The following is an 18,876-nucleotide window of genomic DNA, read 5'->3' as shown; positions in this document are numbered from 1 at the left end:
GACATACCAATTCCATAAATGTCAATTACATTAATGAGACCTGTGCAAGTTGGATAAATGAAAGAGCCTTCTTGGGCTTTTTAAGAGATTTCATCTAAAATATTTAACAAACTACAAAGAAGATGACTTGTTAAACAGGTTAATTTGCTAATTTCTACGTATTTAATAGTCATGAATAGTAGTCAGATAATCCTACTAAAAATGATTCCATGGGATCTGAGGGACAAGAGATGGTGGGAAATGTCACTTTCTTCCAAAACTTGACCAATAATTAAAAGTATAGCTACAGCATCCTGACTGCAGTTAGCCGTCATCCACAAAACTGGATATGTTCAAACCTTTTAAACTGAGCCTCTTTACTTAGTATATAATTTCCTTAATATTTTTCTTTGTGTTATCATATTAGGAAACATTATCTGCACATCCAGTTTGTCTTGAATGTGACAGCATGATTTAAAATATAGACTCTCAAAGTGGGATAATTTTGTTACCATCAGACACAATTAGGTTAGGAATGGTCTGAATGGTATCTAGTGACTAGATGCCATGGATGCTACTAACCACACTACAATGCATAGGTCAGACTCCCAGAAACAAAGTGTCAATAGTGCCAAGAATAAGAAACTCTGATATGGGTCTTGCTTTGGTTAAGAATACAGATGCATTATGGAAGAACATATTACAAATAGCTCAGATTTGAGCTACATGTACATAAGAAGTATGATCAAAATGTAGAGTGAATGTTTAAAATTTTAAAATCATTACAGGAAAAGACAGATTGCCAATTAATACTCTTTCCTAATATTCCCCCTTGCTTTGAACACATTTATTCCATTATTGTAGGCACTTTCTGAAGTAGTTCTGGAAGTCCTCTTTTGTGAGCATCTTTATGAGTTGTGATAAAAATACAGTGAATGCTACAGTCAACTGCATCCACCAGAAAAGCATGTGTATAAACACATGATGTCACCTCATGCACTTTGTTCAGTGACTCTGGAACCATGTAACATCAAGTTCTTCCCCAAGCTAAAATGACTGTGAAAGGTAAATGTTTTGAATCAATTTAAAGCATTGAGAGCACCATGACAGTGCATGAAAGGCATGAAAAAGGACTTCCAAAACTGCTTCAGGAAGGAGCAGCAACAATAGAATAAGTACAGTGGGAACCTGGATTTTATTTGCAATTTGGTTCACAAACAGAATCATTAGGCAAAAATTTTTTGCTTGTAAACTCTGTATAGGGTGACAAACACTACTGTGGTGACCTTTCCCACACAAACATAAATGCCGTCATCTTTTCCAAAGTCAGGGAATAAATTATGTGTAACTGAGATACCATATATGTTTGAACGGTGACATTATATTGAGGAAAATTAATAGTAATGTGTCTTTTACTGTAACATGTTTTTTAAAATTTAAATAGCCACTATATTTTTTTTGACACCAGGTAGGAAGGTCAACAATTTTTCTTCACTTAAAAATTTGTGGTTGCCGGGAATACAACTCAGCAGCACAATGAAAGTATGTTAAGCACAAAGTTCTGAGTTTGATTTCTAGTACAAGGAGAAGAAAAAGAAGAAGGAGCAGGAGGAGGAGGAAGATGAGGAAGACGAGGAAGAAGAAGAAGAAGAAGAAGAAGAAGAAGAAGAAGAAGGAGGAGGAGGAGGAGGAGGAGGAGGAGGAGGAGGACGAATTGGTGGTTAAAAGTGAAAAAGTAAATTAGAACCACATGAGAAAGAATGTAGAGTAAGAAACAAAAGGGTGGTCTTGAAACCTGCTAAAATTTAAAGATCAAGAATAAAAAATAACTAATAATAATATGGAATAGGAATGGCCAGACGAGCAGAAGGAAAACTATGATACCCATAAAGGTAAGAGAGTACTTTGCGGAGCAATGGGCTGGTCAGATGCATCTGTGAGTAAAGGAAGATAATTTGAAATCATGCACTGGCTTTGTAGATGGGGAAAACAGTGGTCAAACATTCGGTGTCTGAGATGAGACTGGGAATTGGGGTCCAGCTGACTCTCTGAATTGGGACACCTTTCTGTCTCAAGTAAGTTTCACTAATTAAAAATGTACTGTTTTTAAATAAAACTATAACCAAGGAGAGTTACATTAGTCTGGTATTTTTTAATGTATATGTACTTTAATCATTTTTGCAACTTTGATATCAACATTATTATTATTATCATTACCATAATAAGAGAAAACAAGATTAACTCAAGTAGACTAAAAGGTCAACAGAAACACAGTAACAGAGACTAAAGCAATGCACTTACTGGCTTAGGAATGAAAAGAGACAAGAAGAGAGAAGCAGCTGCAACTGACAGTGCTGCATCAAGTACCAAATTTCGGGCTCTCAGCATTGCAGGATACAGGAAGACAGGGCAGCAATTTAGTTGATATTCATTGGAATGAATGCATCCATTTTTACAAAACAGAAACGGCTCTACACCTCTGGGTAAATATCCAAGACTCCCAGAGTATATATTGTTTTAGTATCAAGTTATAGAAGGAGATTAAATGCACAAACTCTTAGATCATCACCATCACATCTCCCTGATCATCTCCCTCTTTCTTCTACATTCTTTATTCCTTCCTGGAAAAAACACAACTCCTCATTGTTCTTCAAATACTATTGTGGTAACCTCTTCAACTTGAGAAGAGATTATTCATCATATTTGGGTTGCTGGACATTTTCGCTCATAATCTCAGTGTGTACTGTCGCTTCAGTTAAATCCTGGTGACACTTATTTAACAGAAAAGATGTTGATGGAGATTTCAGAATCAGAAATAAAGATTCTCAGTATATTTTAGCATGAAAGAGCACTATTCAAGTATAAAGTCAATAAATGTCTTAAATTGTTACTATCTATTCAAATTGCAAATGTTCAATACTAACAAGTTACTCTTTACAAATAAAAGCCAGAAACCTAAAGCAGTACAGTGTATCTGGGATGTTACTTTGTGTTTATTGCTGGGTAATAAAAATGTCTCTTAAGAAAGAAATTGCATATTTTTAATCTGTATGAGACCTGCACGCATGTCTCTAAGTCAAAATTAATACTGAAGTTCAGAGACAAGAATAACATTTCTTTGAATGTTTCTGGAACTGCCATTCCTAAATGAAACCAGAGCACAGAAGCATCAAAGTTATAACCCACAAACTCTACTTTGACTCTAATGTACCCAACTATCCTCGGGCAAGGTATTCTTTATCCAGAACCAAAAAAGCGGCCCTGTATTTGTTTGCAGTAATGAGGTATTTATAGACACATTGCATATTGCATCAATGCTCTAGCCACCTGAAGAAAGGGCATGCATACCAAAGAGGAGAAAATATAAAACAGAACACATTTCTATATAAATAACTATACCTTAATAGCAATACCAAGGGCCATGTAGCTTTCTGGCCTAGGTTTAAGATGGCAGTGGGGGCCATTTACTCCTAGTAGAAAAATAAATCCTCACAATATTCACAAGTTGCATGTCCTGTTTTCATTATGTGTAATAAGGGAGAGGTTTTCCCTCCCCTGAATCCCCAGATGCACTTGAGCTGCCAGCAACTCAAAATAATGTGTCGCCTGACCCCACATATGCCCCGTTCTCTGTACCCTGAGCAGGCATTTGTCAAGGTGTAAATTATTTAGCATGGTCACCAATATCTCCAGAAAGTTAGTGTACATCTTTATAAAGAAAAGAAAAAGAGAGCCTAGAAAAAATATCATAGAAAAGAGAGTCCAAGCAAAGATATATTTTAAGTATTAAGGGTTGTCTTGATTAAAAACTGATACACAAATGCATTCCTAGCAACCTCAGATGAAACATGAGATTCTAATTACTCAATTCTCTATTTTTTTCCTTAACACTTTTTTGAAAATAAGCAGAGTTAAGACTTCATGGTGTTATATGTCCTTACTGAATGGTAGCACACACCCAAGGAATACATAATCAGATATTACTCTGTATTAATTTTACCTTCTAAAGACTTTCAAGAATATCAAAAACTTTGAAAGATGGAGGATGCAGCAACTTGAACTCTTCCATGAAGATCAAGCGTGAAACAGTACTGCAGAGACTCTGACATCCTGTTTACTGAGAACAGAGAAGGAGAAGATCATCTCCAACCCTGTGAATCATTGATCAAAATACTTCTCACAGCAAGTAACAAGATACCTTCTCATTTTAAGCTGCAGTGACAAAGTGATCCCATTTCCTGGCTCAATAAAGCAGTTATCCCAGGCTTCCTGTCATTCAGGCTCAGCTTAGCCTCCTTCCATAGCCTCAAGGGATGGATCTCACAGAAAGCTGAGCTGTGGCAAGGTGAACTCCCTGAGAGTGCACAGGAGCAGAAAAAGTGCTTCTCAAGAAAGAGAAAAGCAGACTATCACCTTCCCTTCATACAGCTCTTTCTTATCCAAGAGAAAATCATTTTCCCAAAGTCTTCCCAGTAGATCCCATTCCTTCTCATCTGTTAATTCCAAACCAGTGCTCACACTCAGCTCAGTCAGTGGCTAAGGGATGCGACTGCTGCACTGAGTTAGACAAACCAGCTTTACCTCCTGGGGCTTAGTAACCGAAACCCAAATAAGAGTATTGCTGGCAAAGAACAAAGCAGAATTGTTGAAGCCAACAAAAAAATGTCCACCAAAACTATGCTTTTTACACTAGAGGTCAATATATTTATCTCTACTGAGCTTTTTTAAAAATAGTAATTCTTCCTCTTGCCAAAGTAACACAGAGTTTCAACTTTACAAATATAAAGCTCTAACTGACCTCTGCGCTGGCCCAATAAAATACCAGGAGATAGGTGCTTGTGCACTTTCCAAAGTAGTTAGACCCCGACTCGGGAGTCTCTGCAGATTAATTTCAGCATTGTGAACTTCTCCAAAAGGGAATAAATCTTTACTTCAGTTCTAGAACACAGTTATAGTGGAATGCTAGGGTTATTTCCAAAAGATGAAAAATATTAACAAAAGATGAGAAATATAAAATAAAAAGCTGCCTTTATTCTGAGAATACAGAGAGAGATGACCGGGACCCCCACCACTGGCGTCTGGTGATCTCTCCTGCGGACTCGTGGCGTGGGGGCATGTACATAGCCTCGGTTTGGGGTGGAACCTAAGGCCGGCATTAGGGATACACAGGTAGCCCATTGGTCCTAGGTTTGGCGCCGTATGTAAATTTCCAGGGGCGGGAAAACGATGTCACAGGTAACTTCCTAGGGGCAGGGGAGATGGGGCTTCCTGCTTCCAGTTGTGGCTTTCCTGGCTACAGTGTCCTATCTGGGCCAAAACCCTTTCAGAATGCACAGCTAAATAAAGTATATGCTTATTACTGTCTCCCTCTTCTAAACAGTTTTACAGCTCCAAGCGAATTTCAGTGAAATAATCTGATGAAAAAGTATCAAAGGTAAAGCTAACTGCAGTGAAGAATTTCTGTGCTGGCAGGTCAAACACTGTGTTTAACTAGAATGGCTAGCTTAGATTCTATCAAAGAACAAATAAACATCATCTCATTGAACTTAAACCCAATGGAGAAATAACAACATAAGATTTAAACAATTTACTCTATCCCCTGTCACTTTGATTCTTTCTTATTTCAACTTGACTTGGATGCTCTGCTAGAAATAGTATTGCAGGAATTCAGGGTTATTTCCAGGAGGTCCTGCAATCATAAATGTGAAATTCTAAGCCCAGTCTTGATCTCTCTATAGCATAAGCTAATTAATTCACAGACAATAACTGAACGCCAACCACTTCAGGTGCCTGAGGTGACAGACAAACGAAACTTCTTCACAACCTGTGGGGAATGCAGAGATGCAAACAATCACAAGTGATGATCAGGAAAAAGAAGTCTGGAAAAATTTGAGCAAAGTATACAGTGATGAAGCGCCCCATACTTTTGGAGGCCGTGAAGCCAGAGGGGTTCAGAGCCAGCTGAGCCATTTACTACCTGTGTGATGCTGGATATATATTTTCTATAAAACAAAAGCTGATATTACTACCAGGAATACATGAAGAATTAAAAGAAATGAAAACTAGAGAATGCCTGACACAATGCCCCCCACAAAGGAGAAGATGGGTAAATATCCTTTCCTTCCCTTTGGTTCTTCTCCCCTTCTGGTTCCTGAGGGGAGAGACCAAATGTAGATTGTTCTACAGCTCAGCTACCAGAGACAAAGCTTAAAAATTTCTCAAGCAAATTCCAAGTCCAAAAGGAAGAGTTGGGGGAGATGCATAACTATTTTCATTTTTTTGGTATGATTACTAGTATAATTTACTGCTTTTAACAATTTTATTGAGGAATTATTATGTGCAAAGAATTCAACTGTATATATTTAATAAACATAGACATACACACATACCCATGATACCATCACTACTATTGAAGTAATGGAAACATCTACTACCCCCCAGGGTCCTTGCATTCCTATATGTGGAGTACCACTAGGACAACTCCCCATCAGAGAAGAGCAATTGTGTCCGTTTTGGCTAAACCTGGCCCTATTTCTGTGTATTGATATGTGCAGAGCTAACTAGGTTTTGTCTTTATCTCCTTAATTGGCTATAGGCAATGAAAATGAGTCTAGCAGAGGTGCTGATGTGTAGATTTTAAAGCAATGAGACAGATCAGTAATGTCCTGCCTGCAGCTCCCAAGTAGTATGCATGAGCTAGGCCAAGAGACCACTACACTGTCAGCAGAGAAAGAGCATCGAGAAAAGAGGCTATGACTCCAAAGGACATGAAAATTACACATCAAAACTCGGGCACAAGGCCCAAAACACAAGATACTGCTGCCCCAATCTGTGATATGTGAATTGCTCCTTCTGCATATTTGTATCTGTCTCTCTGTCTCTGTCTCTGTCTCTGTCTCTCTCTCTCTCTCTGTCTCTGTCTTTCTCTCTCTCTCTCTCTCTCTCTCTCTCTCTCTCTTTCTCTCTCTCTCTCTCTCTCTCTCTCTCTCTCTCTCTCTCTCTCTCTCTCTCTCTGCTTCCTGCCATTGTCATGGTCATTCATCCCATAGCCATTCCACTCTTCACAAATAAATAAAACCCGAGGTTGGCCCTGGGTTGAGGCCTCTGTTCCAGTCAGACGCTGCTCTGCCTGGACTTAGGACCCTTAGCTCCCCACACCACAAATATGCCTTCGGGTCTTTATTTTCCCCATGTGTTTCACTGGAATTAAGAGAATTCCAAAAACTTTCCCATGGGATTACAAATGTGGACTTTCCTGGGCTGCAATGAGGTCCAGAAAGGCCTTCTGTGCCTTTATTGCTTTTTGTTTTGGGAGAGGAGTTCTGAGTTTTATCCTGTTTTGCAAATTTAGCACGATAACAGACCTGTGAAGTACAAGCACTGAGTTACACAGCTGGTCTCCCAAACTTAGTCATACAGCATAACTTTACACCAGCAGCTCCTCATTTCCTCCCCATAACTATTCCTGGGCAACTACTACTATGTTCTCTGCTTCTATGACCTTAACTATTTTTTGTATATGTGGAATTGTACAGTATCTGTCTGAGACTGACCTATTTCACTTAGCATAATGTCAGATTCAAGCACACAGCTGCAATGTCAGGATCTTTTCTGTAAACCCGAGTGTATCCCACTGCTTATATGTGCCACATTTTATTTATTCATCCATTGATGAAGTTCTTCCAGAAGAAGAGTCACTGGGTCATGTGACAGTTCCATTTTTAATTTTTCAAGGAAACCGCACCCTATTTTCCAAAAGTATTATGCTATTTTACATTCCCATCAACAGTGTACAAATGTTACAACTTTTCCACATCTCCTCCAATACTTTTCTTTTCTTATTTCTTTTTATTTTTGAAGAAAGACTCTCACTGTGTAGTTCAGACTGGCCTTGAGTTTGCTATAATGCCCAGGAGAGCCTCAAAATTGTGTTAATCCTCCTGTCGAAGCCTTCCATATGCTAGGAGTATGGGCATGCACCACAAAACCTTTCATTTTTATAACAAATTTCCTGACAGGGAAGAGCTAGAAGTCATCATTTATTATAGTTTTAATTTTGATTTTCCTGATGATTAGTTATTTTCAAATTTTTTCATATCCATACTTTTTAGTCACTTTATGTTTTCTTTGGAAGAGTGTCTGCTCAAATCCTTTGTCCATTTTTAAATCAGCTATTTGAAGTTTGCCATTGAGTTGTAGGAGTGTATTTTGGAATTTAACCATGATATGTGAATATTTTCTCCCATCCTATAGTTTGTGTTTTCTTTATGTTATTTCCTTTGTTCTGCAGAACATTTTTAGTTTAATGTAATTCTACTTATATGTCAATGCTTATGTTACCGTGCTATGGATGTCATGTCCACAAAATCACCACGTGGACCAGTGCTATCATGATAGTTTTTTTCCTGGTAATGGTTTCAGTAGATCTTACATTGAAGCCTTTAATGCACTGGAGTTAATATTTTAATATGGAGTAAAGTTGAATTTAGTTTTTTAAACTAAAAAACTAGAGAGGGATTGTTTGCTTGTTTATGTAGTTTTAGGGAAGGTATCTAGTTTCCCCCAACATTACTGGATCAGTAGACTATTTTTTGCACTATCTATTTTGGTACCATTTTCAAAGATCAGCTGACTTAGATATATGGGTTGATTTCTTCACTATGTTCTGTTTTGTTGGTATGTACCATACTGTTTCAAATAGTGTAGCTTCATATTTATTTTTTAAAATCAACTACATTGTAGTATATTATATATAAAATATACTCATTTTAATTATAGAGAGCATGAGATCTGACAAGTGTATACTCATCATGGCTACCATAATACCAGGCACTGAATGTTCCCATCACCCTACATGATTCCCTCTTCTCTTTAGCAGGGGGGTGCTGCTTCCATCTGATCAGTGCTCTGTGCTATCCATACTCAGTGCTCGCATATCCAGCGATTGTTCTAGCAGAAGTACGAAGGCCTACCCTTTGCCTCAGCACTGGACCACTCTGAAGTGCCGTCCCAGTTCCAGGTTCAGTATGGGGTGGGCTGAGTTCTCCGTGGCAAATGTATCACAACTCATCTTCTTTCTCCTTCCAGTCCCACTGTCCTTACTCTATCACAGATGTGATTTCCTAAAAATACTCCCAAGTAACTATTTGAATAGAAATTTCCTTCTGCCAATCTGCCTTTGGAACTCAGCCTTACTTACAGGGAAAATGCAACAATGAATAGTATGACATTCACTAATTTTGAGGATATTCCTCAACTGCAACCTAATCAGAACATGGTAGTATCTTTTTTTTTCCCCCTTGTGGTACTAGGAATTGAATGCATGGTCCTCCCAAGCCCTTTTTAGCTTTTTAACTTTGATACAGGATCTTGCTATGTTGCTAAGTTGCTCAGGCTGTGCTTGAACTCATGATCTTCCTGCCTCAGTCTCCCAGTAACTGGGATCACAGGCATGTGCCATCATACTTGGATACTGCCTTTCTTTTAATGGTGGAGGAAATACGATTTTTATCATAAAGTAAAGGTTATGAGACTTATGAAAAATGAACATCTTATTCATGTCAGATTTTTATCAGATGCAAGTGATATTAAACTGACAATATCTTGAACAATATCAAGTAAGTGTTATTATGTTTTTATCTTTATAGATTAATTTTATCTTTTCTGAAAACCTGAGTATATCACATAATCAAAATTATGAGTAGGTATGCTTTGTGCCTGACTTTTAATTAACCTATTATAAATAATTCATGCATTTTTCATTCAGGGGCATTTGAATGGTTACTGGTCTGGGATTTTATGCATAAAACTGCTGTATACAATTCTTTTTTAAAGCAAAACAGAAAAAGTATAAGTTGAGTTTCTCTTACCATAGATTTTATCACTCAGATTGGTATTTAGTTTTTAATGAATTACATTTTATCTTCAAGTAAAGGCACAACAGTTTGGGCAACGTCATTACCGATGAACAGTGTATTCTTAACCTTCCCTCCCGTCTCCCACCATCTCTCATGCCAGTTTTGCCTTATTAAAGTTATACAATTATTATATAAGACATTGTTATCATTTTTGCTTTAATAAATGAGCTTTTGTGTTATTTAAAACTTGAGTTATATTTACTTTGACATTTTTGATGGTTTTATATTTCCTTATGTAGAACAATTTCTAGTACTACTATTTTTACATAAAGATATTTCTTTAATATTTCTTGTAGTTATCTTCTTGTGGTTCTTACTTTCTGGTTTTGTTTATTTGAAAAATATCTGTCCTTTATTTTGTAAAAGATATTATAAGACATCAGTGCATACACAATTATGGTGACAGGATTTTATTTCTTCGGTACCTTTTAAAGATGTTATTCCATTGGTTAGGTAATATTTAATGTAAACAATAGAACAAAGCATTTGACCTACACAATGGGAATTCAAGACTTACTACATTTATAGCTATTGAAATCTGTAAAATTTCCTCTTGATTATGGAACAGTGTAGTGGCTCCAAAAATAGTTACAAGTTATAAAAGATATAAGTTATCAATTGATTCATTGTGAAGGAAATCACGATAATTAGATAGAAAAATGTTTTTTCAATAAATGATATAGACACATAAAGTCAGCACTATAGAAAAAAATAGTTTAACTCTTATTGAATACCATAAAACATTAATGACAAAGGGATTAAAGTAAGAGGGAAAATTATAAAATTCTTAGAGCATACAGAACAGTTTTTGTAATCTTTAAGTATATAATTAAAAAAAAAAAACTTTCACAGAACACAAAAAAAGCACCAGTCATGAAATTTATTAGTGGTAACTTGGACCACATCAACATTAAATATTTCTGCCCTTTATTATTGATCAGGATGACCTTACTCTTTCCCTCATCTTAAACTTTACACAGCCTCCTTCTCCCCACAAGCTCCTGATCTGCTTTCCCCTTGGCCCTACCAGAATCCTGAAGGCTCAGAGGCAGGAGTCTCTCTTTTCCCTTTTCTTAAAACACTTACTTTGGAAAATGTATCATTGAAGATTCTTTCTCTGTCCCTCTGAGATATAAACCTTTGCAACAGCCTGGCCTTTCATCATATTCACACCCAAAGACAGTCTTCTAAAAAGCTTCAGATCCATCTGTCTGAAGTGTAACCCTTAGGAAAGATAGCGCCTCTTCCTTCCATCCTCCACCTGAGAGGAGGAGTCTAAGCTGGTGGCGAGCGTGACTGAATATGTAAAATTCCCCACTTGTAATGAAGATATGAGACAGTGTACTCTTCTTTTGGGTAATGTAATTAGTGAAGAAGATAGGTTTGATTCCTTACCCTATCTCTTAGAACCTCTCTCTCTCTCTCTTTCTCTCTCTCTCTCTCTCTTGGTTTCAGTAGTGTTGAATTCTGACTATATATTCTGGTCCTCAGGTCTGTAGCCTTGAAGAAAGTCTTCCTTACCTTCCTGAACTTTGTCTAGTGAAATGTTTGCTTTAGCACCATGTAATATTATGAACATTAAAATGCAAACCACAAACAGGGAAAAACATTGACAACACATGTGTTTGACAAGGGACTTTTACCAAGAAAGTATAAAGATTTCTTACATACCATATTCAGAAAACTACTCCATAAAATGAGCAGATTTTTTTTTTATTTTGAAGGTAGTAAAATACAGCAAAACAAGCCAGAACAAAGCCAATAGAGACAATGCAGTGACATCGGTACAGAACTTCAGAGCAAGATACTGGGATAACAGTAATAGCCACAGTATATCTCGTTATCTTCACAATAGTTGTCCACTCAATCAAGTATAGCAAAATCAAACCAAAATATAACATTATAAAACCTATCAAAACAGAATATTGAATAGAGCAAAACAATTAATCAGAACTAAGCAAAACAGTGAAAACAGTATTTTCCTTCAAAGAGAAGATAGAAGGAAATCCCCATATTTGCTATATTGCATACTGTTATCCTCCCAAGAGATGCTCAGACCTCTGACCCAAGATCAGAATAATCAACCCAATAATCAGCCAAGATCAGAATAATACAAGCATTTAGTTGTTTTATGTGCCTAGGTTGCTATCAACTCTGGCTGTCCTCAACCCCATCCAGTTGCTAATCTGACTTGTTCTTTTCCTGGCTTGCCCCCCCACCCCCCACTCACCTGCTCGCTCATGCCACAGCCACTTACCGGCATTTTAAGATTTAGGACTGGAACCTGCACAAAATAGGCCCTGTTTGTAAATGGCATAGGTTGACTGTCAATACCCTGTCATAAAGATTGAGGACTTAATATAGCAGCCTGAATACTCAGGAAGGACTCTGTATATATGGCCTCTATGTCAACAAATATAGAGAATGTCTTACCTGAGAGTTTTAGTGGAACTTGGACTCTGAGACGGACACCCACAAAGGGGGCTGCTGGCCCTGAGTCTTTTCAGTCTTTAGCAGCGATTTTCTGTCGGTGACGAATCTGGCAGTGTCGACATTTCCTGTGAGGGCTAGAACTTAGGATGACTTACCCACTTTCTGGTGGCTAGGACAGTCCAGCAGCCCTGGAGTAAGGTCTCAAAGAATGCCAGGATGGGGCATTTTCCTGTCCAATATCTTCTGCTGCATTTGAGCGTGGTCCGTGGGGGGCCAGGCAGCTCCACCTTGTGTAGGTTTACCTGTCTCAGAACTCCAAGTGTCACAAGTGTTAAAAATATAAAAAAACATATTAAGATCTCTATAAGGTTTGAAGGTCAAGTTTTGCTTTTTTGTTTGGGATTTGGACTACAGTAGAATTAAGTAAGTATGCAGGAATTTAATATTGGCATTTTAGATTACAGAGCAGGCTTTATCTGGATGGCATATCACTTTTTTATAGGGTGACACGTACAATTAACAAAAAAGCTTTAATCTGCCCAAAAAGGCTTTAATGGAAACATTTTTCAGTGAAGGTTTACCAATCTTATGAATAAATCTATCAAAACTGATCTAATACTGTTAAATTCTGAACACATTTACTTTTAAAGTTGTTATTTGCAGTAGTATGAACCAAGACAAATAAAATAAAACTTTGAAGAAAACCCTTGTCTTGAAATAGAGCTAGTGGTTCCCAGCAAAAAGGAATTTATAACCTTAGTTGTTAAACAGGAGATTGGTGAAGGCTTTGATTGATAAACAAGGCTGGTAAAATTATCAGGTGGCCAATAACCTTGATTAAATGGTTTGAGAATTGTAATAAAAAAGCATCTTTTGGGAGGAGCCAAATTGTAAAAAAAAGCATGCCTGAGCAGAGCCACTGAGCTGCTGTTTCGCTGCGCTCTGGCAGAGCACACCCAGCGGGTGGGGCAAGCACTGGGACGTAGCATGCAGGGGTGGGCTGGGACTGCCCCCAGAAACGTGTAAGGTGGCGGTCGTGACAACGGTGCATGGGGGAGGGAGGGGCTGGGACAGCGCATGGGGGAGGGGCTGGGAGGCGGCCTGACACAGTACGCAAAGCTGGAACTGCTTGCGGGGCGCGAGGATTAGAAAGCCAATTTAGGAACACAGCTGGGTTTTTATTAGCCTCCTGGACCTGTTTTAAAAGTTTGTTATAGTTAGTATGCTTGTCCTGCTCTGGCACAGCTATAGGCCCAGAGTCATTATCAGCAGTGTTTACCTTATGTCTGTGATCAGCTTTTTCTCAAACTGCTTGCCACAGCTGATTCCATTCTTGTGAGCTGAGAGAGGTATTTACAATCCCATAAACATCCTTAAAATGTAAATCATAACAATTAGTAATGAATTCAAATTGCCTGATACAATTCTGTGGGTCAACAGAGAGGCTACCTAATTTATGGGCAGTCTGGGATAGATCAGAAAGGGAAAAAGGCACATGGATGTTAACAAGTTCCTTGGGGCCAGCTTGCATCCCAGGAGTCAATCGCCTGCCGATCGAGTCACAGCACCAAATGCTAGGGTTATTTCCAAAAGATGAAAAATATTAACAAAAGATGAGAAATATAAAATAAAAAGTGGCCTTTATTCTGAGAACATGGAGAGAGATGAATGGCACCCCCACTGCTGGCGTCCGGTGATCTCTCTGGCGGACACGTGGCGTGGGGGCCTGTACATAGCCTCGGTTTGGGGTGGAACCTAAGGTGGGCATTAGGGGTACACAGGTAGCCCATTGATCCTAGGTTTGGCGCCATATGTAAATTTCCAGGGGCGGGAAAACGATGTCACAGGTAACTTCCTAGGGGCAGGGGAGATGGGGCTTCCTGCTTCCAGTTGTGGCTTTCCTGGCTACAGTGTCCTGTCTGGGCCAAAACCCTTTCAGAACGCACAGCTAAATAAAGTATATGCTTATTACTGTCTCCCTCTTCTAAACAGTTTTACAGCTCCAAGCGAATTTCAGTGAAATAATCTGATGAAAAAGTATCAAAGGTAAAGCTAACTGCAGTGAAGAATTTCTGTGCTGGCAGGTCAAACACTGTGTTTAACTAGAACGGCTAGTTTAGATTCTATCAAAGAACAAATAAACATCATCTCATTGAACTTAAACTCAATGGAGAAATAACAACATAAGATTTAAACAATTTACTCTATCCCCTGTCACTTTGATTCTTTCTTATTTCAACTTGACTTGGATGCTCTGCTAGAAATAGTATTGCAGGAATTCAGGGTTATTTCCAGGAGGTCCTGCAATCATAAATGTGAAATTCTAAGCCCAGTCTTGATCTCTCTATAGCATAAGCTAATTAATTCACAGACAATAACTGAACGCCAACCACTTCAGGTGCCTGAGGTGACAGACAAACGAAACTTCTTCACAACCTGTGGGGAATGCAGAGATGCAAACAATTACAAGTGATGATCAGGAAAAAGAAGTCTGGAAAAATTTGAGCAAAGTATACAGTGATGAAGCGCCCTATACTTTTGGAGGGCCGTGAAGCCAGATGGGTTCAGAGCCAGCTGAGCCATTTACTACCTGTGTGATGCTGGATATATATTTTCTATAAAACAAAAGTTGATATTACTACCAGGAATACATGAAGAATTAAATAAAATGAAAACTAGAGAATGCCTGACACAATGCCCCCCACAAAGGAGAAGATGGATAAATATCCTTTCCTTCCCTTTGGTTCTTCTCCCCTTCTGGTTCCTGAGGGGAGAGACCAAATGTAGATTGTTCTACAGCTCAGCTACCAGAGACAAAGCTTAAAAATTTCTCAAGCAAATTCCAAGTCCAAAAGGAAGAGTTGGGGGAGATGCATAACTATTTTCATTTTTTTGGTATGATTACTAGTATAATTTACTGCTTTTAACAATTTTATTGAGGAATTATTATGTGCAAAGAATTCATCTGTATATATTTAATAAACATAGACATACACACATACCCATGATACCATCACTACTATTGAAGTAATGGAAACATCTACTACCCCCCAGGGTCCTTGCATTCCTATATGTGGAGTACCACTAGGAAAACTCCCCATCAGAGAAGAGCAATTGTGTCCGTTTTGGCTAAACCTGGCCCTATTTCTGTGTATTGATATGTGCAGAGCTAACTAGGTTTTGTCTTTATCTCCTTAATTGGCTATAGGCAATGAAAATGAGTCTAGCAGAGGTGCTGATGTGTAGATTTTAAAGCAATGAGACAGATCAGTAATGTCCTGCCTGCAGCTCCCAGGTAGTATGCATGAGCTAGGCCAAGAGACCACTACACTGTCAGCAGAGAAAGAGCATCGAGAAAAGAGGCTATGACTCCAAAGGACATGAAAATTACACATCAAAACTCGGGTACAAGGCCCAAAATACAAGATACTGCTGCCCCAATCTGTGATATGTGAATTGCTCCTTCTGCATATTTGTATCTATACCCACACCAAAACTTGACTTTCTCTGGTTATATTTATTAACAGCCGAAAAGTAGAAGTAACTCAGTAGTCCCTCAGGAGTGGAATGGATACAACAGCACTGTAGGATACCACTCAGCAATAAGGAAGAACAAATTCCTGTGATGTGCAACAAAGTGAATAAAACTCAAGTTCATTATGCCAAAGGAAAGAAGCCAAATCTAAAAGTACTATACATACTTTATGACATTCAATAAGAGGCAAAATCATAGGGACAGACAGTATATCAGTGGCCCCAAGGGCTGCAGTGAAAAGTGAGAACAATGCAAAGAGGCTTGAAGTGCTTTGAGATCACAGAATTGTCCTGTGTATTGATTTTGATGATGGCAGCATGCTTTAATGTATTTATCAAAAATCACAACACTGTGCACTAAAAACAGTGAACCTTGTATTGTGTAAATTGTACCTTAATTTAAAAAAAACATGATAAGCCGAGCACTCGGAAGGCTGACACAGGAGTATCACCAAGAATTCGAGGCCAGTCTAGGCTACATAGTGAGTCCATGGTCAGCCTGAAGTGCATAGCAGGACCCTGTCTCAAAAACAAGTATGGGAAACAGCATGATAAAAATTTTAGTTTCTTTGTTCAAAGGGAGCATGATGACTGTTTTCTGGTGGGATTTCATTTGTTCACTTCACCAGGAAGTTTATTTTGTTGTACTGAGAATATTTTTATAAGATAGATGTTTAATTAAGTCTATTTAAAATAAGTTCAAGTTAAATCTTTATGACATAAGACTTACAGCTTCTACTAGATAATTATTTGCTTATTTAAAAAGTTCTTAAAACACCATTATTTGCTTATTAGAAAAGTTCCCAAGCACCATAGAAGAAAAACCTTGATGACCATAATTTCCCCTTGTTGTGGCTTATATCCAGATATGCACCCCTGAAGCTGTATGCCTCAAAGGCAGGATTTTTGCAAACTGATTAAATTCTGGGAGTAGTAGGGCTCACTTCCTGTTGAAAGGTAGAATCAGTTCAAAAGAGGCAAGTCACTATGGGCATGGCCTCCAAGTATATTTCTCCCCATTCCACATCCTCCCCTAATTCTCTCTGCTTCCTGCCACCATCTCATGAGTGGTGTCCCTCTAACCAGGTTTTTTGACTATGCTGCAAACAATACAAGAGCTGAGACTTCTAAAATCATGAGCCAAAATAACACTGTCCTCTTGGAAATTGCAGATGTCAGGTATTTTGTCTCAACAATAAGGAAAGTGACTAAGATTTTGGTACTAAATAAATGGCATCATTGCTGGGATTATACCTGACCATGTAGTTCAGAAGCCTTTAGAACTGGTTTGGGAGAGGAGTTTGGAAAAAACGCTGCAAGCTGAGCTTAATGGGAGATCCTAGTTGGTGCTCACAAGGTCAGAATACTGATAACAGGCAGTTGGGAAAGACCAAGATAAGGAGATTTCAGCTGGAAAGAAGGACTCTTTTGGAAGTTGGACTTTAAACCATGTGGCTACATTCTTGCAGAACATTTGTCTACATTTTTCTCATGCCCTGAGATTTTGTAGGAAATTGAGATTAAGTGAGGCAGTCTAATTAATTAGGCATAGGAAATTTCAAGACAGCCCAACATTCAGACTGCAGCATATGTACTGGCAGGAAGTTTTAGACAGCCCCACATTAAGAATCAACAAATGGCACAGCTGAGTGATTTTAAATGTTTTGAGTTTCATATTAAAGGATGTTCCTGTGAAATGGGTGCCTCTAAAGATGGAGTACAGGAGAGCTTGGTTGCTGAAATTATTGACATTTTTAAAATTTTATTTCATTTATTTTTTAGAGCTGCTCTAGTTGTACCATATTTTTTCAAATCCAATTTATTTTGAGTGAAAAAAGAAGAAGAAAAAACTCAAACAAAATTTCAAAACATATCAGTTGGGGGCAACAATGGTACATACATTACACATTATCATCCCCAAATCATTCACCCAGACAGAGCACCAGATATCTTGTTACAATTGTCCTAACACCAGCACAAATCTTTTTCTTCATTGAACTCAAAGAAATCAGTAGTATAATTCCTAAGTATTTTTATGTGTATATATATACACACATATACATATGATGTTTCTTTCAGCTTCTCACACTAGTAAGACAAAATGATGTTCACATATGTGTGTATTTATTTCACTAATAGGTATGGTCTCAAGTTGCATCCATTTAATGCTAAAAGTCTCAATTTATCCTTATTTATGGCTGAGCAGTACTCCATAAATACCACATCTTTTTTTATTCATTCGTCGATCAATGAGCATTTAGATTGTTTCCAAGATCTGGCTATTACAAATTGTGCTGCTGTAAACATGGGTGCACATATATTGCTGTGGTATGATGTTTTTAATTCTACTAGGAAGTTGCCCAGAAGAGAAGTAGCTAGGTCAAATGGAATCCCTAACCCTAGTGTTTTCATGAAACTATATACTGATTTCCAGTGGCTGCACCAATCTGCCTTCCCACCGACAGTGTAGAAGGGTGCCTTTTACCCCACAGCCCTACCAGCATTTATTATTGCTTAATTTCTTGATAATAGCCAATCTTTCTGAGGTGACATGGAATCTCAGTGTTATTTTAATTTACACCTCCCAATTGGCCAGTAATTGTGAACATTTTTTCACGTATTTATGTGTTGCTTGTATTTCTTCATCTGAGAACTGTGTATGCACCTCAGAGCCCCATTTATGGTCGAGGCCTTTAAATCTGGGTGAACTGAATTTTTTTAGTTCTTTATATGTTTTTGATAATAATCCTTTGTCTGAGATATAGCTGGCAAACATTTTCTCCCACATTGTGTGTTGTCTTTTCACTCTGTTGGTGGTTTCTCTTGCTGTGTAAAGTTTTTTCAATAGGATGAGACCCCACTTGTTGATACTTTGTGATAGTTCCTGTGCAGTCAGAGTTTTGTTCATAACATTTTTGCCTACACCTATGCTTGCAAGAGTTTTATCTACTCTTTCAGCACATTTAATGTTTCTGCTTTAATATTAAGATCTTTAATATCAGAATCATGTTGA

This window comes from Cavia porcellus, unplaced genomic scaffold, assembly GCF_034190915.1.
Source record: "Cavia porcellus strain 051 isolate PalLab524CR breed Dunkin Hartley unplaced genomic scaffold, mCavPor4.1 scaffold_2, whole genome shotgun sequence".
Lineage (NCBI taxonomy): Eukaryota > Metazoa > Chordata > Mammalia > Rodentia > Caviidae > Cavia > Cavia porcellus.
Note: the sequence above shows the minus strand (reverse complement) of the source record.